The 26,211-nt window shown below is 41.2% G+C and overlaps 1 protein-coding gene and 1 long non-coding RNA gene across 2 annotated transcripts in view; one reads left to right on the forward strand and one right to left on the reverse strand.

The window, feature by feature from the left end:
• The window catches only part of NXNL2 (nucleoredoxin like 2), a 151,326-nt gene that overhangs the window by 32,822 nt on the left and 92,293 nt on the right, over nucleotides 1–26,211 (reverse strand). The window lies entirely within an intron of this gene.
• On the forward strand, nucleotides 16,010–20,594 carry LOC129479244 (uncharacterized). Its single transcript, XR_008656624.2, has 3 exons — nucleotides 16,010–16,181; nucleotides 19,187–19,409; nucleotides 20,233–20,594. It is a non-coding gene; the product is annotated as an uncharacterized lncRNA (long non-coding RNA).

Genomic DNA, 26,211 nt, shown 5'->3' on the forward strand with positions numbered 1-26,211 from the left:
TTATCTTTCCATTTACTCAGGTCTTCTTTCCTGTCCTGTAATAGTGAATTAAGTTTTTCCTCCATAAATGTCTTATACATTCTTATTAGATAATGGCCTAGGTAGTTCATTTTCATGGTGCCATTTTATTTTCCAGCTGTTTATTGCTGACAAATAAGAATAATCATCTTACTGATTTAGACACTACAAACACCTACCAGTGTTCTTTCTATTAACTTCATGGAACAGATTTCATGTTCTTCATGGAAGAAAAATTTTCTAATTTTGATACAGTAAAATTTATTAAATTTTTGCCTTATTCTTCATGCTTTCAGGGCCTTGTTTAAAACACCATCTCACATTCCAAGATTGCTGAAATATTTTATTTTTTCTTCCATTTACTTTATAGTCTTACCTTTTGCATTTAGGCTTGATCTTATATCTGGTTGAGGTTGACATTTGTAGTCGTTAAAACTTGTCATCATTTTGCTCTCAAAGTGGCTCTAAACAATGTTTCAGTGATGGCTTCCTTCATTTACGGAAGAGAGATGCTCCCACAGTAACTTTCTATACCTTTGTGAAATGTATTCATTTGAAGAGACAAAAAGGAGAGATATAAAATGGAAAGCTCTTAGTTAAGAGCCAATCAAAGGGATCTATCCAGTTCTGCAATCACCTCCCTGAGGAAGTGACAGAGGCCAAAGGCTGCATTATTAGGAGCAGTTTAGGCTCTGGTTGCACAGACCTAGGCCATATAGGTCTAGGTCACTACTCATGAGTAGTGACTGACTGAGCAACATTAACAGAACTTGCAGTTTATTTAGATGACAAAGATAATGTTTAACATCTTGCAAATGAGAAGGCCAAGTGCCTAGGTAGATAAAAAGGGGTCCTCAGAGAATTTCCGACCTACCCCACAAGTGTTTACATCAGGTTCTTTTGTGCAGATGAGGGAACCTGCCCATGACCTTGTCTGAGCATGCCCACAGGAGCACTGGGGGAACGGGACAGAGCCACAGGCAGGAAGGAGGACCCTGGCCTCTTCAGCTCCTGTGTGGTGGCCTGGGATTCAATCTGTGAGGTGAGGGGACTGAAAGAAATTGAAGAGAACAACAAAGATGAAAAGATATTTCATTTTCATGGATTGGAAGAATCAATATTGTTAAAATGTCCATATTATCCAAAGCTATCTACAGATTAAATGCAACCCCTATTAAAATAACAATGACATTCTTCACAGAAATAGAAAAAAAAAATCTTAAAATTTATGTGGAATCACAAAAGACCCAGAATAGCCAGTGCTATCCTAAGCAAACTAGAACAAAACTGGAGGGATCACATTACCTGACTTCAAATTATACTACAGAGCTGTAGTAACCAAAACAGCATGGTACTGGTATAAAAACAGACACACAGACCAATGGAACAGAATAGAGAACCCAGAAACAAATTCACACACCTACAGTGAACTCATTTTCAACAACGGTGCCAAGAACATACACTGAAGAAAGGTCAGTCTCTTCAATAAATGGCTCCAGGAAAACTGGATATCCATATGCAGAAGAATGAAACTAGACCCGTATCTCTTGCCATATACAAAAATCAAATTACAACGGATTAAAGACTTAGATCTAAGATCTCAAACTGTGAAACTATTACAAGAAAACACTGGGGAAGCTCTCCAGGACATTGGTCTGGGCAAAGATTTCTTGAATAATATCCCATAAGTGCAAGCAACCAAAGTAAAAATGGACAAATGGGAACACATCAAGTTAAAAAGCTTCTGCACAGCAAAGGAAACAATCAACAAAGTGAAGAGACAACTCGCAGAATGGGAGAAAATATCTACAAACTACCACTCTGACAAGGGATCAATAACCAAAATATATAGGAGCTCAAACAACTCTAAAGGAAAGAATTTACCAGTCCAATCAAAAGAAAAGGCAAAATATTTGAATAGACATTTCTCTAAAGAAAACATACACATGGCAAACAGACATATGAACAGGTGCTCAACATCATTGATCACCAGAGAAATGCAAACCAAAACTACAATGAGATATCATCTCACCCCAGTTAAAATGGCTTTTACCCAAAAGTCAGGCAACAACAAATGCTGACAAGAATGTAGAGAAAAGGAAACCCTCGTACACTGTTGGTGGAAACGTAAATTAGTATAACTACTATGGAGAACAATCTGGAGGTTTCTCAAAAAACTAAAAATAGAGCTACCATATGATCCAGCAATCCCACTGATGGGCACATGCTCGAAAGGAAATCAATATATTGAAGAAAAACTGCATTCCTGTGTTTTTTGCAGCACTGTTCACAATAGCCAAGATTTGGAAGCAACTTAAGTGTCCATCAACAGATGAACAGGTAAAGAAAATGTGGTATGTATACACAATGGAGTATTATTCAGCCACACAAAAAAGAAAGAGATCCTGCCATTTGCAACAACATGGATGGAATTGGAAGTCATTATGTTAAGTAACATAAGTCAGGCACACAAAGACAAATATCGTATCTTCTCACTTATCTGTGGAATCTAAAAATCAAAATGATTGAACTCATGGAGACAGAAAATAGAAGGATGGTTATGAGAGGCTGGGAAGGGCAGTAGGGGGCTGGGGCGTAGGAGGGGATAGAAAGAATGAATAAGACCTAGTATTTGCTAGGAAAACAGGGTGACAGTAGTCAATAATAATTTAATTGTACATTTTAAAATAACTTACAAGGTACAATTGGATTGTTTGTAACACAAAGAATAAATGCTTGAGGGAATGAATATCTCCGTTTTCCATCACGTGATTAGTATGCATTGCATGCCTGTATCCAAACATCTCATGTACCCCATAAGTGTGTATACATATATACACACACACACTATATGCTCACAACAATTAAAAGTATTTTTTTAATGAAGAAAAAAAAACCATCAAACTAATGAAAGAAAAGGTACTCTGGTTGAAGTTGGAGACACACCACTTCCCTTTATCTTCAGGTGGCCACTGAGATCTCTCTGCAGACCAGTTCCTTTCATCCAGAAGACAACTACATGATCACCAGGAGCCCAATCACAAGGAAATTAGGACCCAGACACAGGACTCAACCTGCAATTGGCCCCGTCTCATGGTATTCTTGAGATATTTAAAGTCTCCATTGCCAAATTGCTACCCCAGCTCTCCTGCAAGGTACAAGTGTTCCTTTTATTTATTTAGTTTTTTCTTAAGAGACAGGGAGACAGGGTTTCTGCCACCCAGGCTGGAGTGCAGTGGCACAATCATAGCTCACTGTAACCTCTAACTCCTGAGCTCAAGTGATCCTCCTGCCTCAGCCTCCCAAATAGTTGGGACCACAGGCACATGCCACTATACTCAGATAGTTTCCTTTTTATTTTTGTAAAGACAGGGTCTTGCTATATTGCCCAAGCTGGTCTCAAACTACTGGCCTCAAGTGCTCCTCTCACCTCAGCCTCTCCAACAGGCATGAGCCACCATACCAGGCCAGGAGTGTTCTCTAAATGGAGCATCAGACTCTTTAAATGAGTTGTACACGTCAAATTCTGACAGTGAAATGGTAGTTACTGAATACCTGCTGGAGACCCTCCCTTCCAAATGTGGTACCATAAATACTAGCTTCTTCACATGGAACCAACTTCGCGACCAGCTTATAGGTCATGGATGAAAGAGCAGTAAGTTTGTTCTACTTCTGTTTGATTACCCTGCTTCATGACTAGCTTTCTTAATAAGATTTGACACCTACTGATACTTGACTGATTTTGAGTCAAACTCATCTTAGAGAACAAAGGCGAACTGTTGGCAATTGAAGCTGTCATGCATATTCTTTTTTTATTTCTTTTTTCTTTTTTTTTCGAGAGGAAGTCTCACCCTGTCACCCAGGCTGGAGGCTGGAGCACAGTCGTGATCTTAGCTCACTGCAACCTCCACCTCCCAGGTTCAAGCAATTCTCCCCCCTCAGCCTCCCGAGTAGCTGAGATTACAGGCCCACGCCACCATACCCAGCTAATTTTTGTATTTTTAGTACAGACAGGGTTTCACCATGTTGGCCAGGCTGGTCTTGAACTCCTGACCTCAAGTGATCCACCTGCCTTAGCCTCCCAAAGTGCTGGGATTATAGGTCTGTCATGCGTATTCTGAAGGGAATTCCCAGAAAGGATTCCAGCAGTGCTGTGAGCCATGCTAGCAACTTTGACAGGTGAGCTCAGCCTCCTAGAGAGCCATCTGAAGGATGGGCATTCATGGGCATGTGCAGGCTTGAGGATGCTAATTAGCAATCACTCATTTCTGTACAGGAACAACCATGAAGAATATTATCTCAAATATCCCCCTCCTATACTAACACAATAATGGAAAGAGCACATCAGTGCAAAATTATTTAGAATTTATTTCCATAATTGATAAGCCAAATCAAACTGATAATCTAGAATAAAAAGTTGAATTATTCTCTTGATCCCAACATTCTTTCTTTGTTGAACACTTCTATTCCCTGGAGAAAACACCACAAATTGCATCTTTAAAGAAGTATGCTTACATTCACCTGTTAAACCTATGTATGTAAACCTTTCAAAAGTACCAATTTAAAAAAATGTTGTAATAACATGTTCTCAAAAAAAGTTGAATTATTAAAGTTACCTACAAAAAACTTAACCTTCTGTATTGTATAACCCACCTGGAAGCTATCTTTCAGCGCCCCAACTGAACTTTCCCTAACTGCTTAGCCTCCTTCACGTGTGGGTTACTGTCGGCAAGAGGGTTTTATGTAAAAAGGACATCAGGGCTACTCCACACTCATCCCATTTTCCCTGCTCACACACTGAGGTTGGCCGCCCAGGTTAAAAGGCTAACCTCCCGTTTGTCTTGACTGAACACAGTGAAGCCCCTCCCTTACTGCTTTGAACTGACTTGCATGGTTGGCCTCCTGCCATATCCACCAAATGGACCGAGAGAACATAAACTCTTGACAAGCAAATCTCCTTTAGGATGGCATGACATTGGGAGCTGGCCAGAAATGATTCTTTAATTTGTGTGTCATGTGTTTTGCCATTGAAAACCCAGGTTTTGAGCAATAACTAAGTCCCCAGAGCATACGATAGAATCGTTTATTATCTCCAGGCCTGAGAAGTGATTCCAAGATCACTAATGAACATGTACCTTTCTCTGAACTTCTGGAAAAACAATAAGTATGTGGAAATGTAACTGTGTTCCTGGCGTGTGAGGTTAACACAGCAGCCTGACTATTTTCTCACTAATTTTAAAGGCACCTAAAGAAAAAGAAACCAAAAGGGGCAGATGCTTCATTGAGGATGTTTTCAGACTAGCTCATCTATAACTGAGTCAGTTCCCTGGGTTCAGATGCCAGCAGGCCCTGATAACGTTAACGAGGCCAGTGGCTTCAGGATAATGATGCTGACATGATTCTCCCAGGCTGTGCCTCTTGGGTGGCCAGGAGCTTGGAGGCTGAAGCATTTCCTGAAACTTTTGACCCCAAGCCTTTACGTTCACCGTGCACAAACACTCCCTGTGGGTCCCATGTTCCTGTTTACTTTTCTACATTGGAATCCCTTTCAATCTGATTGGTATTAATTTAAATGCTTGAAGAATGGTGTTTGAGAAGCAATGAATTTTCTACAAAACTGCAAAGGAATAAAAATACTTGTCTTGAGAGAAGGGAATTGACATTCTTTTCTCAAAAACTTTCCTCATTTCTACTAGATGCTATTGGTGTGTGTGTGTGTGTATACACACATCTACACCCAACCAATAACATATATATACATATATACACAGGCACATATACATACATATAAACACACACAGACATATGTGTAAATAATTTACAAACTTTGGATTTATATTAACAACTCCATGCTTCAGGTCACCACCAGTGATAATTGTCTGTGGACAGACATGGCACTAGGCAAGGTGTCAGAGCTTTGGCATAATCTGGGCGTTTGTGTTGGTATTTTTAGGTTTATGTTCATTTTTGCATTGTTAGCTAACAGGCCTACCTCAGAACTAGAAATGTGTTCACGCATCACACAGTGCCCAGAACCTGGTCAGTGCCTACTGGATGATGGATGAGATGGTCCATATGTTCAGTATTTTCGAAGCTAATTGTCTCTTTTGCTCATTTCTGTAGCCCAACAAGAAGATAAGCCGAATTCATACTGAATCATTTTATTGTTGTTTTGAAACAGGATCTCATTATATTGGCCAGGCAGGTCTCAAACTCCTGGGTTCAAGCAACCCTCCCACGTCAGCCTCCTGAGTAGCTGAGATTATAGGCATGTGCTACCATGCCTGGTTCATACTGAATTATTCATATAAAAATTATTTAATACATCTATTATTTCACCTTGCTTTTACTGATGACACGCATGTTTTCAAAAACCTAGTGCCATAATTTTTTCCTTTGGTTTATTGAAGCTACTTGTTCATTGGTTTGTAGATATTGTTATAAGTATATTTGGAAAACAAATAGCAGGGAAAAACAAGTAGCATTTGGTGGAAATTTTTTTAAAGGGTGAGTGTTGTATTAGGGTCTCTCTCTATAGCCTCTTGTTTAATCCTCACTATAACTCTGTGAGGAAATTAGTAGCCATAACAGTTAAGACTATGGGCCAGACATGGTGGCTCATGCCCATAATCCCAGCACTTCAGGAGGCCGAGATGGATGGATTGCTTGAACCCAAGAGTTTGAGACCAGCCTAGGCAATATGGTGAAACCCTGTCTCTACCAAAAAATACAAAAATTAGCTGAGCATGGTGGCAGGTGCCTGTAATCCCAGCTACTCGGGAGGCCGAGGTGGGAGGATCCCTTGAGCCTAGGAGGCCAAGACTGTGGTAAGCTGAGATCTGCACTCCAACCTGGGCAACAGAGTGAGACCCCGTCTCAAAAAAAAAAAGTGTGAAGGCATTTTTCCCACCAGCCTTATGTGATGGCATCACTTTTTCACTATGGAAAGTGAACTTAAACATATTCCACGTGCACACTACATCTCTAGAGAAGAGCAAATCCTAAGGTGACTAGTGGGAAGTGTGGTTTTAAAAGATGAAAAGTCCTAAATTCATTCTTCTTAGATTTTATTCCATTATGCATTTCATTTTAGGAAATTATAAACTCCTAAAGGCAAATGAATGTTTTGTGATGTTGTAATATTACTGAGAAATTCAACCACAGTACCAATAAAAGAAATCCAAATACCACCAAAACTCTCTTTTCCACCATTGGATTGGGGATGTCCGAGTCTGACCACAGTCCCTCAGTGCTGACAAGGGTCTTGGAAACTCCATCCTTTCTGCTCTGTGGGAGTGCTCACCACATAGCAGTTGAGGATGGCAGTCTGATCATGAGTGGCAGCATCTTAATGGGCATCCATTGTTTTCTTTTTTTTAATTAACATTATTTTATTTTATTTTTCCATAAGTTATTGAGGTACAGGTGGTATTTGGTTACATGAGTAAGTTCTTTAGTGGTGATTGTGAGATCTTGGTGTACACGTCACCTGAGTAGCATACCCTGCACCATATATGTTGTCTTTTATCCCTTGCACCCCTCTCCCACCCTTCCCTCCAAATCCGCAAAGTCCATTATATTATTCTTATGACTTTGCATCCTCCTGTCTTAGCTCCCATGTATAGGTGAGAAAATGCAATGTTTGGTTTTCCATTCAATAGGCATCAATCCTGATCCAGAGGGCCACTTCTAGTTTATTCTAAAAAGATGATCAGGCAAGTCAGAAAAAAAAAAAGCAATTTTCATTGCAGCCATTGTTTTAAAATAATCTTTAAAATTAAGGAAAGCTACATCTCAAAACGATCAACTTTTTTCGAAATTCAGTTCCACCTTGTTGATCTAACCCAGTGTCATCCCTCACCCGATAACGTTCACAAGGTCTCTCTCATGCTTGCCTCCAGAAACCGCTAACTGTCTTCCTCACTACCAGGAAAGTTCAAGTTCCTTGAAAGACCAGCAAGGCCAAACCCAGCCTGCCCCCTCCAGTGCTGGGCTTTGGCCATGCTGACCTTTCCTCTGTTCCAAGAAACAAGCCAAGGTCCTAGCACTATAGCACTCCTTCTGTCTGGAAGGTTCCTTCCCTCCCATTCCTAACCAACACTACCCTCCTTTAGGGCTTCTGTGATCACGACCTGCCCCAGATCGCTCTAGTTCCCTGTGCATCATGGCTTCATGCCACCTCGTCTTGTACCTGCAAAGCACTTACACATTTCATGAAGCTAGCGACCATGTCTCTTTCTTTGGTATCTCTATCCTTCACTTTCTTATTTTTAAAAATTTAAGGGGTACAAGTGAAGCTTTGTTATGTGGCTATATTGCATAGTGATAAAGTCCAGGCTTTTAGTGAAACCATCCCCTGAATAGTGTAGCTGATGCCCATTGAGTAATTTCTTATTCCTCACTCTCCTCACCCTCCCACCCTTCTCAGTTCCAATGCCTATTATTCCACACCCTATGTCCACGTGTACACTTTATTTAGCTCCCACTTATGTGAGAATATGTGGCATTTGACTTCCTGTTTCTGATCTGTTTCACTTAAGATAACAGCCTCCAGTTGCATCCATGTTGCTGCAAAACATGATTTTCTTCTTTCTTATAGCTAAGTAGTATTCCTACATATATACATACACATTTTCTTTATCCAATCATCCATTGATGGACACTTGGAATGATTAGATGCTCAAAACACTTGTTGAAACATGGCTAAATCATACATACCAGGCTCCTTCTTTATTTCTCTCTCTCTCTCTCACTCACCTCCGCCGCTTTTAGCAACAGCTGCATTCCAAGCAGGAAGAAGGAGGTACAGGTTGAGTGTGTATCCCTCGCCCAAAATGTTTGGGACCAGAAGTGTTCTGAATTTGATTGTTTTCAAGTTTTGAAATATATAGATTATACTTACTGGTTCAGCATCCCTAATACAAAAATCTTAAATGCTCCAATGAGCATCTCTTTGAGCATCACATCAGCATTCAAAGCGTTTTGAATTTTGGAGCATTTTGGATTTCGGATTTTCTCACTAGGCGTGCTCAGCCTGTATCAGAAGAGGCTCAGCCAAAGCCACTTCCCTGCCTTAAACTGAGCTCCATGGCCATTCTCAGCTATGAGGGCTTGATAAAGGTTAAGTTTTATTTATCTTTGCAGCCCCTACAGCAAATAAAGATGAGCAAAAAGAGGTTAAACTCAAAATTAAAATGTCTAGAGCCACCTTCATCTACCCCACTGCAATGAAAACGCAAGGACATAAGCATTTACTGCAGTATTGTTCCCAGTGGCAAAAAGCTGGAACTCAAACGCCTAACAACAGAGGAATGACGAAATAAATTCTGGCTCGTCCACACCACAACCTATTACACAGCCACTGAAAAGAATGAATTAGAGCCACATTGATGACTCTGGGAGATTTCCATGAGCAATTACAGAGTAAATGAAACCAAATGCAGGAAAAAAAAGTCTGTTTTGTTATCCCATTTCTAACAAAAATGAAGAAAAGCACTCTCTAACATCTGTGCACATACATGCAGGTAAGCGCGAGTGAGCTGAAAATTATAGGCCACATACTGTTATCATGAGTGACCTGTGCAGAAGGCAGAGAGAAAGTTTGAGAAAGGAAACAGAGGAAGAAGAGCAAAGAACAAAAAGAAAATTTTTGAAAAGAAATGTTACAATATGATCCATTAATCCATTAATGTATTAACTTAAAGATATATGTGTGTTCACATGTACAAAGAGAAAACTTTATATGTTGTCTCTCCTTTTTTGTCTCTTAAATCAGGCTTGCAAGACTTTGGCAATTTCCCACTTGTTTTGAATCCTCAGAAAATATCATATCTCCAGAAAGAAAACAAAAATTGACCAGATAGCATTCCCTTAATGGACTTCCAGTGACTGTTCTGGATAAGAAAACACTTCTACATTCAAACCCCCAATTGCCATTTGAATCTCATTAAATGAAATTTTAGTTTTTCTTTCTAGCTTGTGTTTTTCCCTGAAGAAACAAGTCTATAAATGTTTAAAACTGGCATTACTTCTCATGGTGAATAAAATATTGTTGTGTAGAAAACTGGCTCCAGGAAATTAAAAATCAATATACTTTGAGAGCTAAAATAGGATGGAAAAAGTTGCTTTGTCCAGATTGCAATGGCTGGGCAATGCCAAACAAAAGAATTACTATTATAGAATTAAAATTACAAGACAGCATTTTTCAGCTTTGTATGAGAAGTGCAATTGACCGAGTGAAAAAAATTAACCCTGTTTGTATTTTATTCAAGTGGCCATCTCTGCAACTTACTGCTAATTTGCCTCCTTTGAATTTGCCATTCCTGGTAGCAAAATCATTTGCTCAGAATTGTTCTAGTCTTGCCCAGTCATACTTTTCTAATTAAGATTCCTTGCTGAAAGTTCTAACTTTGACCTCATTTCAAAGTTACTTTCATTTTAAAGCTTGACTCAAGATCTTCAATTATTATATCTTAAAAATCTTAAATGTTTTCTGTTTCTGTTATTAACTATCCTAGGTTAGGGATATTTAAAATAACAGCTGATAATATGCTTTTTAAAAATTGTAAGAATGATTGCTAATGTCTGGCTCTCACTTTAAGAGGACATGGGAGCGTTTGAAAGATGGCTTGCCTGTCTACCTAGGGCTGACCCCCAGGTCCAGATTTGAGAGTCTGGGCTGCCTGACTGCTGGGTGCCTTTGGTAGAAGCTGGCTTGTCTTCTGGTTCCATTTTTCTCTCCACTCCAGTATCTTGGGTTACTCTGGAAAACTCTGTGATGCCCATGTGCACACCCAGTTAAAGGGCATTCGAGTCTGCCTGTAGAAATTTCATAAATAGAAAGTGTAATGAGCCATGCATGTCTTATCGCTAAGGAATCCAGGGGAATCTGAAACTTGGATGACAGGGTCTCTTAAGGGTCTTTCCTTCTCACACCGCTTGACACAGCACGACTATCTTGAAGTCAGCCAGCGGCCAGCAAAGGCGGTCTTTCCATCTGTTTCAGAAAACCCCCTGGCTTGTGCAACCTGGGAAACTTGCCCACAGCCATCCCACGTGGTGAGTCAGCTCTCTAGCTCCATTATCTACTGTCTCTTCCCAGATGTGACTCCCTGTTTAGGAGCAAGCAAAGTTATGGGGACCCAGGGGAGAAGCAGACACTCACCTAATGCACAATCCTGCTGAGAATTTACCCAAACCCAAGGAGATGGAGATGGAGCAGAGCTTGAGTCCTTTCCAAGACTGTTAACTGAAGATTTCTGTTGTGACATCACATCGAATTTTGACTAGCATTCGCCAAGGATGAACTGAAAGCCGGATCTGTCTCACCATACACTGAGAACTGTAGAATATGCAAGGCACATGGAACTTATTTTCTTACGTATAAAAGCGTGTATATGCTCCTTATACATCTGTCCTAATGCTTTCCAACAGTCCTCATTCTAAGCCTCACCAAGACCCAGATGAGGAAACAAAGGTGCAGAGGGGTGAGTTACTTGACCAAGTCACAGCACTGGAAAGGAACAGAGTTTTTGTGTCAAATCCAGGAAGTTCACCTCTGATTAACCAGTGATTCCCATACGGTGGTCCCCGGGCCAGTGGCATCAAAATCACCCAGGAACTTGATAGAGATGAAAAGTCACTGGCCTCAACCCAGACTTACTGAATCAGAAACTCTGGGGAATGTGGCCCAGAAATATTTGTTTGAACAAGCTTGTCAAGTGATTCTCATGCACACTACAGCTTGAGGAATATTGAACTAGGCCTTTGGAATGAGGTTTTTCATTACTGAGTGTTTTAGGAGAATTCTTGGGCAAATATCAGAAGAGATTCACTAGAGTCCTTTCTGGGTACAAGTTAATAAATAGGTTTCCTTTCTAAGTTACTACATGCAATAGTCAGAACTGTAAGAAGGTATATTTATGAACATATTAATAAAAAATGTATTCACTCTGTGAAAATAATATTCCCCTAAGAAAGGCGTTCACATGAACTTGCTGATTGATCTAATAGGGTGCAGTCGGGAAGGGTCAAGAGTCACCCACATCTTGTGTCTCAGGTCAGCCCACCTCTTTCCATCTCTGCTCCCATCCTGGCCCCAACTATGCTCATCTCTCACTCAGAAATCTACAGTGGTTTCCTAACTCGACACCCCTTCTATTCTGAAACTCATTCAAGCTGTTCTTTACATTGAAGCCAGAGTGATTTTTCTGCAAATCTGAGCTTAAGTAAAGCCCTTGAAGAACTACTATTGTTCACAGGATACAGAACAAAATGCCTAACAAGGCCCCTGAGTCAGTGGGACATGGTCTGCCCATCCCTTTACCCCAAGAGACATAGAATGCAATTCGCCATTTCACTGCTTGCTCCAGTCGCCCCAGCAATCTTTTATTTTCTTAAAAACACACAGCCTTATATGCCTCAGCTACTTTCACATGTTTGTCCCTCTTCTTTAAATGTTTTTCCCCTCATCTCACTGTTAAGCCATATATACCCTTCAAAATTCAGTTCAAACCTCACTTCAAGAAAACCTTTATGTTTTCACCACAGAGCTTACAGTGTTTGGCATCCCATCAGATATTATCAGGCATGAAAGGAAGGAAAAAAAGTCCCATAATGGGCTGGGCGCAGTGGCTCACGCCTGTAATCCCAACACTTTGGGAGGCCGAGGCGGGTGGATCACGAGGTCAGGAGATCGAGACCATCCTGGCTAACATGGTGAAACCTCGTCTCTACTGAAAATACAAAAACAAAATTAGCCGGGCGTGGTGGTGGGCGCCTATACTCCCAGCTACTCGGGAGGCTGAGGCAGGAGAATGGCGTGAACCGGGGGGGCAGAGCTTGCAGTGAGCCGAGATCACACCACTGCACTCCAGCGTGGGTGACAGAGAGAGACTCCATCACAAAAAAAAAAAAAAAAAAAAAAGCCCCATAATGAAGAGAAAAATCAACAAATTGAAACAGTCCCAGAATGGGCACAGGTGTCAGAATTAGCACACACAAGGACATTAAAACATTGTTATAACTGCATTCCAGAAGTTCAAAAACTTAACTAGACACATGAAAGATATTTTTTAAAAAACACCCAAATTGATGGTATGTGGTGGCTCACACTTGTAATCCCAGAACTTTGGGAGGCCAAGACAAGAGGATCGCTTTAGCCCAGGAGTTTGAGGCTGCAATGAGCTATGATAGCTCCACTGTACTCCAGCCTGAGGGACACAGTGAGACCCTGTCTCTTAAAAAAAGATTAAAAAAAAAAGATCCAAACTGAACTTTTAGTGAACTGGAAGACATAACAATAGAAACTATTCAAAATGAAAAGACAAAAAGAATTTAAAAGAAAAACACAAAAATAGCAACAGTGAGTGGCAGGACAGTTTTATGTGACATTCATATCTCATGTGCAAAGGGCTCCTTAAGCATATTTGATCTTGGCTTTATCATTTTATCAAATTTGGAGATTTTTAAGTCATGATTTCTTCAAATATTTTTTCTGCCTTTCCCACAACCTCTCTCCTTTAGGGACCCTAGCTACACATATATTATAAGAAATATTGAAAGAAGTCTTCTAGGCAGAAGGAAAATGAAATGAAAACCAGATGAAAATGAATAAACTGTACCAGAAATGATAACTATTAAATACATTGGTAAATATATATACTTTAGAATTTAAATCTTTTGAAAATATAATTGTTTAATCAAGAGTAATACCAATGTACTATGGAGTTCATAACATACATAAAAGTGAATGTATGACAACAAAACCATAAAGACTATATAGGTGGAAAAGGGCAAATAGAAGTATATTATTTAAGCTTCTTATACTGTCAGTGAACCTGTATAATATGACTTGAAGGTAGACTATGTTAAGTTAAAGATTTTAAACCCTACAACAACTAGTAAAAGAACAAAACAAGGAGTTACAGCTAAAATCCAACAAAGAAGATAAAATGGAATCATAAAAAATTTCCATTAATTTTTAAAAAGGCAAAAATAGAGGAAAAAGGTAACACAGAATAAATGTTACAAGTAGAAAGCAAATAGCAGGAGGAGATACTTAGACCTAACCACAGCAATAATCATATTAAGTATAAACAGTTTAAACACCACAATAAAAAGTCAGAGATTGTTACATTGAATCAAAAAAACAAGACCTAATAAACACAAGAAATTCTCTTTCAATATAAATAGACAAACTGATTAAAATGTTCAACAACGATACACTGTGCTAACCCTTCTCAAAAAAAGGCTGGATGGCCGGGGGCAGTGCTCACACCTGTAATCCCAGCAATTTGGGAGGCCAAGGCAGGTGGACGACTTGAGGTCAGGAGTTCAAGACCAGACTGGCCAATGTGGTGAAACCCCATCTCCACTAAAAATACAAAAATTAGTCAGGTGTGGTGATGGGTGCCTGTAATCCTATCTACTCGGGAGGCTGAGGCAGGAGAATCACTTGAACCTGGGAGGCACAGGCTGCAGTGAGCCAAGATGACGTCGCTGCACCCCAGCCTGGGTGACAGAGGGAGACTCTGTCTCAAAAACAAAAAGACTGAAGTGGCTATATTAATATCAGACAAAGTTGATTTCAGATTAAAGAATATTTCCAGTGATAAAGAAGGAATTGGAAATGACTTTATACACTCTTGTATTATTTGAAAAAAATCAAATAATACAACATGTAGTCTATTTGTGCATTTGAACATGTACCTATTTCATAATTTAAACATTCAATACACTTTTCTTTAGGCTACTCCCTATACCTAGCACTGTTTAGGCATTAAAAAAAAAAAAAAGGGATAAAGAAGTTGGACACAGCCCCAGACCTAGGGGAGCACAATCCGTTAGGGAGACAAGACACTAACTTTTTTTTTAAGCTAATAAAAGATGTGTCAGATGTTAATTGAAAAATGGGAGTTCAGAGAAAAGAATATTTCTGGCATCATAGCAATTAGGGAAAGTTTCTAGAAGAGAGTTAAACCCCAAGAGTATGCACAGATAAAGAGAAAGAGGGAGGAAGAAAAGCATTTTATAATAATTGGAAAAATTTTAATTTATGTGGCTGGGTAGGTTTTTACTTTGCTTTTTTTCTCCTACTCGAGCAGAGAGACCATTTTGGTCTCATTGCTTCCAGGCTTTATGGCTTTTGTGGAGAGTGGTTTGGGTGGATGCAGGGGAGCTGCTCTGGTGAAGGGGCCATGGCTGTGCAGGTGTTCCAGCAACCTACAGAGAAACAGCAAGGCCCTGGCCGCATGGAAGCCTGCCCGTCTTGGCATCCTTGGAAAGATTGGTGTGCCTCAACGCGGGGCATAAAGCAACACATTTTTTTACACCCCATCCCAGGACAATGACTAAGACCAAGAGTAAGTTATTACCTGTGTATAGAGATGACAAAGATCAACTGGGCACCAACCACCGCCTTCAGAGTGGGTCACTACACAAGCCCCACAAATTTCACCCACCTCCACGCTGAGGGGACCCCAAAAGAGATGGAATTACCCTGCTCCACCAGCTCAGGGGAATGAGGCCTGAAGTAGATATTAAGTTGAATTATGGGTGATTTTTAAAAAACCTACACATCTGAGTTTTGGGGCTGAGATTTGTGTTCATAACACATATCAGCAGCTCAATAGTTAGAATCATTTTCTGATAATAAGATTACTCTTCTTTCTTAGGTATATTGAAGGAGGTCAGTTTGGAGAACCACAGTGTAGACACTTACTCTCTCTCCTTTGTGTTTCAGATAAACTCAGAGCAGGAAGACAGCAAGGAATAGCAGTGAAAAGCATGGTGCTTAATCCAACCCCTTACTCACCGCTGAGACCTGGAAATGTGTTCATCAGCTACAAAACAGGAGAGATGATAACTCATTATGTTTGTGTGATGATAAACAGAGAAAATATATTGAAGCGCTTATATGAGTGGTAGACATGGGGCATGCTTCCCTGTGGCTGGCCAGCCTGTCGTCTTCTCCACCATGTGTCCAGAGAAAAGCTTTGCAAATCAACCTCTCGATGAATGATGATGGCACCAGTGAAATCAGGGAGGCAGGAAATCATGTTAGTTTGGTTTATAATGCAAGAAGTTACAGAATACAGAGTGCTCAAAACTAAGAACGTGCTTCTTGGGACTCAGCCAGGATTCAAACTATAAAGGAAAATCGGGTGAGCAGGTGGGATAGTCAAGTGACTATCTGCATGAATAAATTTGTGAGATGATACCTTCTTGTCCAGGAACATTGAGCGGTGCTCGTGCTGGGTGGATTGTGATGTGGAAACCCTGGGAGATGTCAGGCCTGACATCAGCTTTCTCCCAGGTGACAGCTGCACCCTCTAAGGGCTTCTCCAGTGACAGAGCTCAATGAGTATAGAAGGGAAAAGTATGAGGATGACCCATGAGCACAGGGTGGACAGCCTCTGTGGTGGGCAGGCATTAGCAAGGGAGAGACCTTCTGTATTATGCAGGTATGTGCAAGAACCAAAGAAAATAACTGTCATGAGAATTCTGACCTCATTAATACCCGCAGACTAGAGACACCAGGAATCTAAGCTTCCAAAAGCATAAGGGAACATAAGGGTTGTGTTCTCTTGCCCTTGGGGCACAGCTTTTCACCACATTTTGTACTAATTTAACCATGGTGCAGATCGAAGAGCCCCAGTGATTTCCCAATAAAATGCTCCAGTTGCATAAACTTGCTTGACCTTCAGTGGATGCTCATTCCCTATGGTCCACATCTACTGCAGGCTCACATTCTAGACAGGGAGAATCCTCTGCGTGGCTGAAGCAAGAGGTCCCACATGATTTGCTTTTCGCCTGGCATGGAGGCACTGTTTGCCCTGGTGACCAAGGGCACATAGCCCTGTCTTTCCTCTGGAGGCCATTGGATTCATACTCTGCTCTGAGATAACTTTGTATTAATCAAGACCTCCTAACATGTCTCTGTTTTGTTTTTTTTTTTTCTTTTGAGACGTAGTCTCGCTCTGTCGCCCAGGCTGGAGTGCAGTGGCACAATCTCGGCTCACTGCAAGCTCCGCCTCCCGGGTTCACCCCATTCTCCTGCCTCAGCCTCCCAAGTAGCTGGGACTACAGGCGCCCGCCACCATGTCCGGCTAATTTTTTGTATTTTTAGTGGAGAAGGGGTTTCACCATGTTAGCCAGGATGGTCTCGATTTCCTGACCTCGTGATCCGCCCGCCTCGGCCTCCCAAAGTGCTGGGATTACAGGCGTGAGCCACTGCGCCCGGCCACATGTCTCTTTTTTGAAAATGACAAGCATGCTGTGGTGAGGTTCTCAAGGTCTGGTCACAGCTTTCTCTCAACAACGCACCGGGATGTGGCGGTGCTCAGCACTGCCTTCTTCTGTCCTGGCTTGGGTGCTGTGTTGAGACAGGCACAGCAGCAAGTGAGCACACCTCTTGCAGACCTGTAGCCTTCACCCTTTTCTTATTCTCTGTCTGTCCCATTCCCTTCTCTTTTCTTTCCCCTCATCTCCATTCTTTTCTTTCTTTCGTTCCTGTCACTGTTTTCTTCTTTGCTTTTGTTGTTTCCAGCTTTCAAAACACATTTATAAAGAGAGCATCCTCTGAGCCAAAAGTAACAAAACTGTTTCACATTCTTTATCTGGTAGCAGGCTGCCGTCTAAAGGGCATTGTAAACACTTCACAGACTTTCCCTCACTAAGGGGACTGCCTGATTCTTACAGAATGTCATTAGCTCTAATGCATGCTGGTTTCCCTGCTAGAAAATAGCAACTAACATAAATTATAAAATATTAAAATTAATACCAATAAACTGTCTTGTATTTGCAACATGAATGAATTGGGCTATCATCTCATAATTTTCAAGGACACAAAAAGCAAAAATAACATACCTGATTAAATGATGTTTTCCAATAATTTCTTAATTTAAAGTCACGGCCGGGCGCGGTGGCTCACGCTTGTAATCCCAGCACTTTGGGAGGCCGAGGCGGGCGGATCACGAGGTTAGGAGATCGAGACCACGGTGAAACCCCGTCTCTACTAAAAATACAAAAAATTAGCCGGGCGTGGTGGCGGGCGCCTGTAGTCCCAGCTATTCGGAGAGGCTGAGGCAGGAGAATGGCGTGAACCCGGGAGGCGGAGCTTGCAGTGAGCCAAGATGGCGCCACTGCACTCCAGCCTGGGCGACAGAGCAGAGCGAGACTCAGTCTCAAAAAAAAAAGTCACGTAGGCAGGCAGAAAGACTACGTTTCCCAGCCTCCGTTGCAGTTACGTTGAGACCATGTGACTGAGTTCCGGCTGATGGAAAATAGGTGAAAATTACATACTTCTAGGTGTGGGTTTTTTCGTTTGTTTGTTTGTTTGTTTTGGGGGGGGGGTTGGGGGTTTGCTTGTTTGTTTGTTTTTGACAGAGTCTTACTCTGTTGCCCAGACTGGAGGCTGGAGTGCAGTGGCATGATCTCGGCTCACTATAACCTCCACCTCCCGGGTTCAAGCAATTCTCCTGCCTCAGCATCCCAAGTAGCTGAGACTGCAGGCACACACCACCACGCCTGGCTAATTTTTGTATTTTTAGTAGAGATGAGGTTTCGCCATGTTGGCCAGCTGCTCTCGAACTCCTGACCTCAGGTGATCTGCCTGCCTCAGCTTCCTAAAGTGCTGGGATTATAGGCATGAGCCACTACTCCCAGCCCAAGGGTGGTCTTTAAAACATCTCTCACAGGCTTTTTTCACTCCATGCTACAAGATCTAGGAGGATTGCCCAATCCGTAGTGCATTGTGTGCCAAACAATATATAATTTTAAACTGTGTTAATATCCTAAGATTTCAGGGTTTGTTGTTTGCAAAACTGTATAACTTATCCTGACTCATACAATGGAAAATTATAATTTAAGCATCTACTAAAGCTAATAAAAGTCTCAGAATAAAACAAAGAAATAAATCTTCATAATCTTGGATTTGGCACTTGATTCTTAGATATGACACCAAAAAGCAACAGCAGCAAAGGGAAAAAAATAGATAAATTAGACTTCATCAAAATTAAAAACTTTTGTGCATCAACGCTTATTATCAGGAAAGCGAAAAGATAAACTACAGACCGGGAGAAAATATGTTCAAATCAGATAATAAGATTTTAATATCTAGATTTCATTTACATTTGTTTTGTTTTTTCTCACTATTTTCTGATTGAAGAAATTGGACCTTTGAGGACCAGCTGGGACTTGGGAATACAGAAAGAAGTCCTTCAACTCAACAACAAAAAGACAAACAACCCAAAGAATTGTCGAAGGATTTGAATAGTCAACACTCCAAAGAAGATATATAAATGGCCAGTAAGCACCTGAAGAGATGCTCAACATCACTAATCATTAGGAAAATGAAAATCAAAACCACAGTGAGATATCACTTCATACAGGTTAGGATGACTAAGGAAAAAAATCACAAGTGTTGTCAAGAATGTGGAGAAATCAGAATGCTAGGATATTGTGGGTGGGAATGTGAGATGGTGCAGCACTATGGAAAACAATTTGGTGGTTATTCAAAAAACTAAACGGAATTACCATATGACTCAGCAATTCTACGTCTAGGTATACACCCAAAAAATCTGAAAACAAGGACTCAAAGAGATACTTCTATGCCACTGTTCATTGCAGCACTATTCACAACAGCCGAAAGGGGCAAACAACCCAGGTGCCCATCAACAGATGAGTGGATAAATGAAGTGTTGTTTATGCCTACAGTGGGATATTTATTACTCAGCCATAAAAAGGAATGAAGCTCTGACACATGCAACAACGTAGATGAGGCTTGAAAACATTATGCTAAGTGAAATCAGCCAGACACAAAAGAACAAATACTGTGGACTCCACTTATATGAAATGTCCAGAATAGGACAATTCCTGAAAACAAAAAGTTAAGTTGAAGGTTGCTAGGGGCTGGGGGAGGAGAAATAGAAAATTATTACCTAATGAGTAGAGTTTCTGTTTGGGATTATGAAACAACCATAAATAAATGGTGGTGATGGTGTACAAGATTATGAAAGTAATTAATGGCACTAATTGTATACTTAAAATGGCTTAAATGGTAAATTGTATACAATATTACATATAGAGAGAGAAAGAGAGAGAGATTACTGCTCTTAAAAATGGGGGGAAGTCTATCACTTAAATTTAAATTTGAAGTAGCGGTTTGGATTCATGATGTATTTAATGTTTATATTTTATTTTTCTATTTCCTAGCTCTGTCTACTGAAAACGCCAAATAACAAAATCAACACAACAGCAATAAGCAGCCTAGCCTAGTACCTAAGTTGTCTCTAAGTACCATTTCCCCAGGAAAAAAAAACTAAGAACTCTTAAAGAAGGGTGCATTTCAAGATCTGAGCAGGAAATATATAGGACAATCCTGGAATATCTTGTTATAGAAAGAGAAAAGCCTCTTATGAGGTCCACTAGAACCATGCCAGATGAGTTCAGGAGGCACCTTGTTAATCTCCCATTTACCAAGGATGGGACCATTTGAACATCAATAAAAATAACTGCAACAATTTGAAGTACAGAAAATATGTTTACTCCCATGAGTCCATAATAATACTTTTTAAAAAAATTTCTTTGCCACACTTAAAGGATGCTAAGAAGCCAACTCATTATTTTGAAAACTAGAAAATAAAAAAGAATCAAACATTTTAATCCTGCTTTTCCTATACAAATAAGACGTCAAAATGACAAAAAGTTTGTGATGAAACTTTCTCTTTATAGAATTATTCCAGCTTTAAAAATGAAGATGAAAATGAAGAAGAGGAGAAGGAGAACGTGGAGGAAGAGAAGAAGAAGGAGAAGAAGGGGAAGAGGGAGGGGGAGAAGGAGAAGGAGAAGGGGAAGAGGGAGAAGGAGAAGGGGAAGAGGAAGAAGAAGATGAAGAAGAAGAGGAGGAGGAGAGGAGCAGGAGGAAGAGGAAGAAGAAGATGAAGAAGAAGTATTGATAGGACAGACACAAACAAACGGCTGAATGGTGGCACCATTTCCTGAGGTGGGGCACACTAAGGCGAGAGGCAGGGCAGAGGGAAGGCATGAGTTCTGTTAAGGATTACATTCATCTGCTCCGGTTGTCATAACAAAGGACCAGAGATGGGCTGTGGGGGGAGTTGCTGAAACAGCAGAAATCTACTGTCTCACAGTCTTGAAGGCTGGATGTCCAAGATCAAGTTATTGGCAGGGTTGGTTTCTCTAAGGCCTCTCTCCTTGGCTTGCAGATCGCTGTCTTCTCCCTGTATCCTCACATGGTCCTCCCTCTGTGTGTGTTTGTGTCCTCATCTCCTCTGCCTATAACACATCAGTCAGGTTGGATTAGAGTTGACTGGAAGGATCTCATTTTACCTTAATCACTTCTTTAAAGACCCTATCTCCAAATACATCACATTCTGAATTACTAAGGGTTAGGACTTCAAAATATGAATTTTTTTGGGGGGGGTGGATGCAATTCAGCCCACAACAAGGACATGCTTCCTTTAAGATCCAAGTTAAAATGTTTATCAGGCCATTGTACCATGAAGCCTAGAGCATAGAAGAGAGTACTGTGCTGCGAATGGACAGAGAGCCTGAGAGGGAAACTGATTGAGAGGTGCAGGTGGCTGTAGGAAACCCCAACCGAGGACAAGCTGGGTTTCGGGTGGTGAGTCAGAACACCAAGATCATGATGCCTGCTCAATGCCATTCTCCAGCAACAGGAAGGAGGGCTCCTCGGAGAAATGTCTGGTCCCAGGTCTGGGGCAGGGAACACATAAGATGAGCCTGGAGGGTCACACAGCCCCAGAAATTAAGGAATTGTTAGAAGAGGATGGAGACACAGCAAGAGGACCCAGGAGCCAGCTGAAAAAGGCATCCACTGGTCAAATTTGGAATAATTTGAGCTAAATAGTGATAATGAGGGATTATAACCTATATCATAGACAAGGAATCCATGCACCCACACAGATATGAGCAAATAAATATGGGAGAAGGGCCAGCTCTTCCTTGCAGTGGAATGCCAACTCATATATGCAAAAGGAATGACAGAATTAGAAAACCACTTGGCACCCACAACTGTAATGACTGTTTTAGGCAAAAATCATCAAAAGATGCTAAAATCAATTGGCAAAAGTGTGATAAGAAGCAGGATATTTGCGTAGTCTCAAAGTATCACCTCCCAAGATTCTCATTAATGACAAAGGGGAAAATAGGAACTTGGCAGTGAAGAAACCTGTGACACTGTATTCACCAAGTAACTGTCGCTACCATCACCAGCGATGGGACAAATTGCTACCATGTTCCTCGTGATCTGACACAACACCACTTCTGTTGTATCTCTGCCAAAAATGCATGAACTATATGACCACACACACATCACAAACACACACTGCACACGTGCGCGTGCACACACACACACACACACATGTTCTGCAGAAACATCAGGCAAACCCATTTAGAGGGATATTGAACAAAATAATGAACACCACTCTTCACAAATGTCAAGGCCATGGAAGATTAAAAAAAGACTAAAGGACTATTCCAGATTAGAGGATACCAAGGAGACAGGACAATGAAAAGCAATGTGGGATGCTGGATCAGAAAAATAACATTAGTGGGACACCTAGAAAAATGGGAATAAGGTCTGTAGATTAGACAATAGAATTGTATCGATGTTAATTTCCTGTTTTGATAGTTGCACTATAGTTATAAAAGAGAATACCCTTGGATTTTGGATATGCACAGTTAAGTGCTCCAATAAGAGAACCACATGTCTGCAATTTATTCTTAAATACTTAAAAAAAAACTATAAACTATACACATACACAAGTGTGCACGCACACACACGCATACACAGTGCTAGAGGTGAGAATCAAATACTCGGTAACATTGCACTATTTTTTGCAATTTCTTGTAAGTCCAAAATTATTTCAAAATGAGAAATTGTTAAAAGAAAAGAAACAACAACAATAATAACAAAACAGAGTGGGATGTGTAGAAGTACCCAGTGAGCTCCTGTGTTGCTCTGGTTCTCTGCCCAGAACAGCTTATCGTGTGCATGCAGCTGTAATGAAACAATTAATTCAAACGAAATTCTTCTTGTCATTAAAGGCAGGCATCTGGTGGACCTTCTTCTTGGATTGTGATTCAAAAGCCCAAACCATTCCTACTGGTCTGAAAAGTGAGTCAATTGCCAAAGCCTCCTGAGCCTGGATGTGGGAGGGTTCTGCTTCTAGAGAGGTGATTTCCTTTCCTTTCAAAGCAGCTGGCTAATGACCACATGCCCCTCTAAGCATGAAGAGAGGGGAGCAACTGGCCAACTAGGAACCATAACACAGTTTCCCATCTCCTCATATCCTTGGTCCCATTCGATCAATCCAAGTAGTTTCCAGCCCTGTGAACATGGCCAGGACAGCCCAGAAACCAAGTTCACTTTTTTGGGCAAAGAGCTGAAAAGAGTTTCCAAAGGTGAATTGCCAGGTCACCTTCCTCCTCCTCTCTCCTCCAGCTGCTTAGAGGAGTAGAAGTTAAAAGCTGGTTAAATAACTAATAAAAAAAAAAATAATTTGGAGAATCACAGAGGTTCTCTCACAAGAGGACTTCACGTCGCATGGTCCAACTCTGATTTTCTAGATGAAGAAGCTGGAAGCCCATTTAAGCAAAAGAGTTTGTTCAAAGTTACGCTGGTCAAGACAGGCCAAGACAAGAGATCGTACCAGGGGCCATAGGGCACACAGAGGACACCTGACCCAGATTGGCGGCCACTAGAGAAAAGCCTCTGGAGAAAGAAAACAGTGAGACAGAATCCTAAGGAATTCAACAGAGGGAGCAGACACATTTTCCAAGGAGACGGATTCACAGCCCAGAGCTGGGAAAGCAAGGCAGGGTGTGGGACACAAGCAGCAGCCCCCCGCATGTGGCCTGTGGGAAGATGAACTTGCAAGGAGCCACAGAGCCCACAGCCCAGGAAGGAGTTGGGGTTCAATCCGGAGGGCATGGGGAGCCTTAGAGGAGTTCAAGCCAGAACTTTCATTCTCACATTCTGCTTTGCGATCCAGGCAGGGTATGGCATTGTTGCTCCTCCTTCCCTCTACCTGGGGCTTAGAGTTCTTGATAAGAGCTCTAGACCAAGAGGGAGGTCTGCAGAAGAGAGACTGGGATGAGCTCTGAACCCTGAACTGGTCAGTCTCTCTCACTCCTGGAGTCTTCTGTCCCCATCTGGTGTGCCCTTCCAATGGCTGGGCCTCGAGTGGCCACTCCTGTGGTGTCAGCTTCCAAATGCTGGTTATTTATCACATACATCACACACACCCTCCATACATTGCACACATACACACACCTGATAACCAAGATGAGTTAAGGCAAAGGTCTCAATCACCAAGGTTTATTAAGCCAGCTTTAGGGTGCATCTGGAAAAAAAAATGAACCACAGACACACCTGTGGCTGTTTTTCCAAAGAGGTTTTCAGGAGACTTCGTATTTATACATTTCCTTAAATTGAGGGATGGCAGACAGAAAGAGGGGCAGGTAGATAGTAAAGCAAATGGTCACATTCCTGTTACACTTTAGTTAGTGCCCGGTTAATCTACATTTCACATAAGAGAAGGTGAATGTTTGAAGGAAAAAAAGGATGTAAAGGATGAGTTAATTATGCAGCCATCTCTGGGTAGGAGGGAGGAGTCTTTATTCTGCACCTGGGAAGATAAGCTTGTAATTGACACTGCCAGTATGGAATGAACAGACTTTAGTTTTAGGAGCCAGACTTAGATTGTACACCTAAATTTACAATTGGCATGTCCTTGTTTATGGGAGGCCAGCAAAAATTTACTCTTGAATGATCTGTGGGGCAGCCCATGGTAGATCCCTGAGGCCTCCTACCTGTCCATGGGGACCTGGCTGGTGCACAATGCTACAGCTATTCATTTGGAAGCTGGTGTTGCATGGCTCAACCTCCTGGCTCAAGTATGGGAGTCCTGGTATTTTTTATTTTCCTTTACATACCATACACACTAGGCACACTATACACACACCACACATACATCACACACACACACACACACAAACACACATATGTTCTCAGTCACATACTTGCTCTTTCTCTTCCTCTTTCTTACTATGTCTCTTCCCCTCTCCCTACTAGTTTCCTGAGAGCTTCCTCTTCATTACTAAAGGGGGGCGCTTACAGAGGGGTAGACTGTGATTGCTTCTGTTCCCCTGTCTGGCCCCTCTTTCCTGACCAACTGCTGCTCTCTGAGCCCAGCACCTTTTTGAGGCTGAGTGCCTAGTGCTGCCATGCTGCCAGCCAAGAGCTGGGGTGGGCAAGTTTCTCTCCTTCTCCTGGCTGAGAATGAATATGCCCAACATCCCAAACCTGCCCTCACCCTGTGCCCTTTACTGACACATAGGGACTCAAAGCCACTTTGTCTCTGGGCACCTTACTCCTACCTGCAGGGAGATTTTCATAAGCTGATGACTGTGGAGCAATACTGGAGTCACTCCCAGCCCAAATCACCATGCAGAGATGCAAGCCAGCTCCTTCTCTCACACAAGGGAAATTTCAACTAATTGAGATACTCAAAATTGATACCCTGGGCTTATCAAAACTTCAATGCAATACTCAATTTTGTTTAAAAGTCATACATACAGATATGCATGCATGTATATACTGTGTACATAGAGTTTGAAAAAGTTATTGGAAGAACATACACTAAAACATATGTTTGAGCAGTAGTAGGTTTACAAGTGATTTTTTAATGCCCTGTTTTATTCAATTTTGGTACAATAAATATGCAACAGTTTTAGAATCAGAAAAGACATGATATAAAAATTGCCCATCAGACTAGAACAAGTAGAAGAAAGAATTTTAGGGCTTGAAGACAAGGCTTTAGGATTAACCTAACCAGAAAAGACAAAGAAAAAAAGAATCGAAATAAATAAAGTCATCAGGAAATATAGAATTTTGTGAAACAGCCAACTCTAAGAATAATTGGTGTTCCTGAGGGAGAAAAGAAGTCTAAAAGTTTGGAAAACTTATTTGAGGGACTAATTGAGGAAAACTTCCCTGGTCTTAGATACTTCCTTGGTCTTAGAGATCTAGATATCCAAATACACGAAGCTCAAAAAACTCCTGGGAAATGCATTGCAAAAAGATCATCACCAAGGCACATAGTCATCGGGTTATCTAAAGTCAGCATGAAGGAAAGAATTTTAAGA

This window comes from Symphalangus syndactylus, chromosome 3 (assembly GCF_028878055.3).
Source record: "Symphalangus syndactylus isolate Jambi chromosome 3, NHGRI_mSymSyn1-v2.1_pri, whole genome shotgun sequence".
NCBI classification, from domain to species: domain Eukaryota; kingdom Metazoa; phylum Chordata; class Mammalia; order Primates; family Hylobatidae; genus Symphalangus; species Symphalangus syndactylus.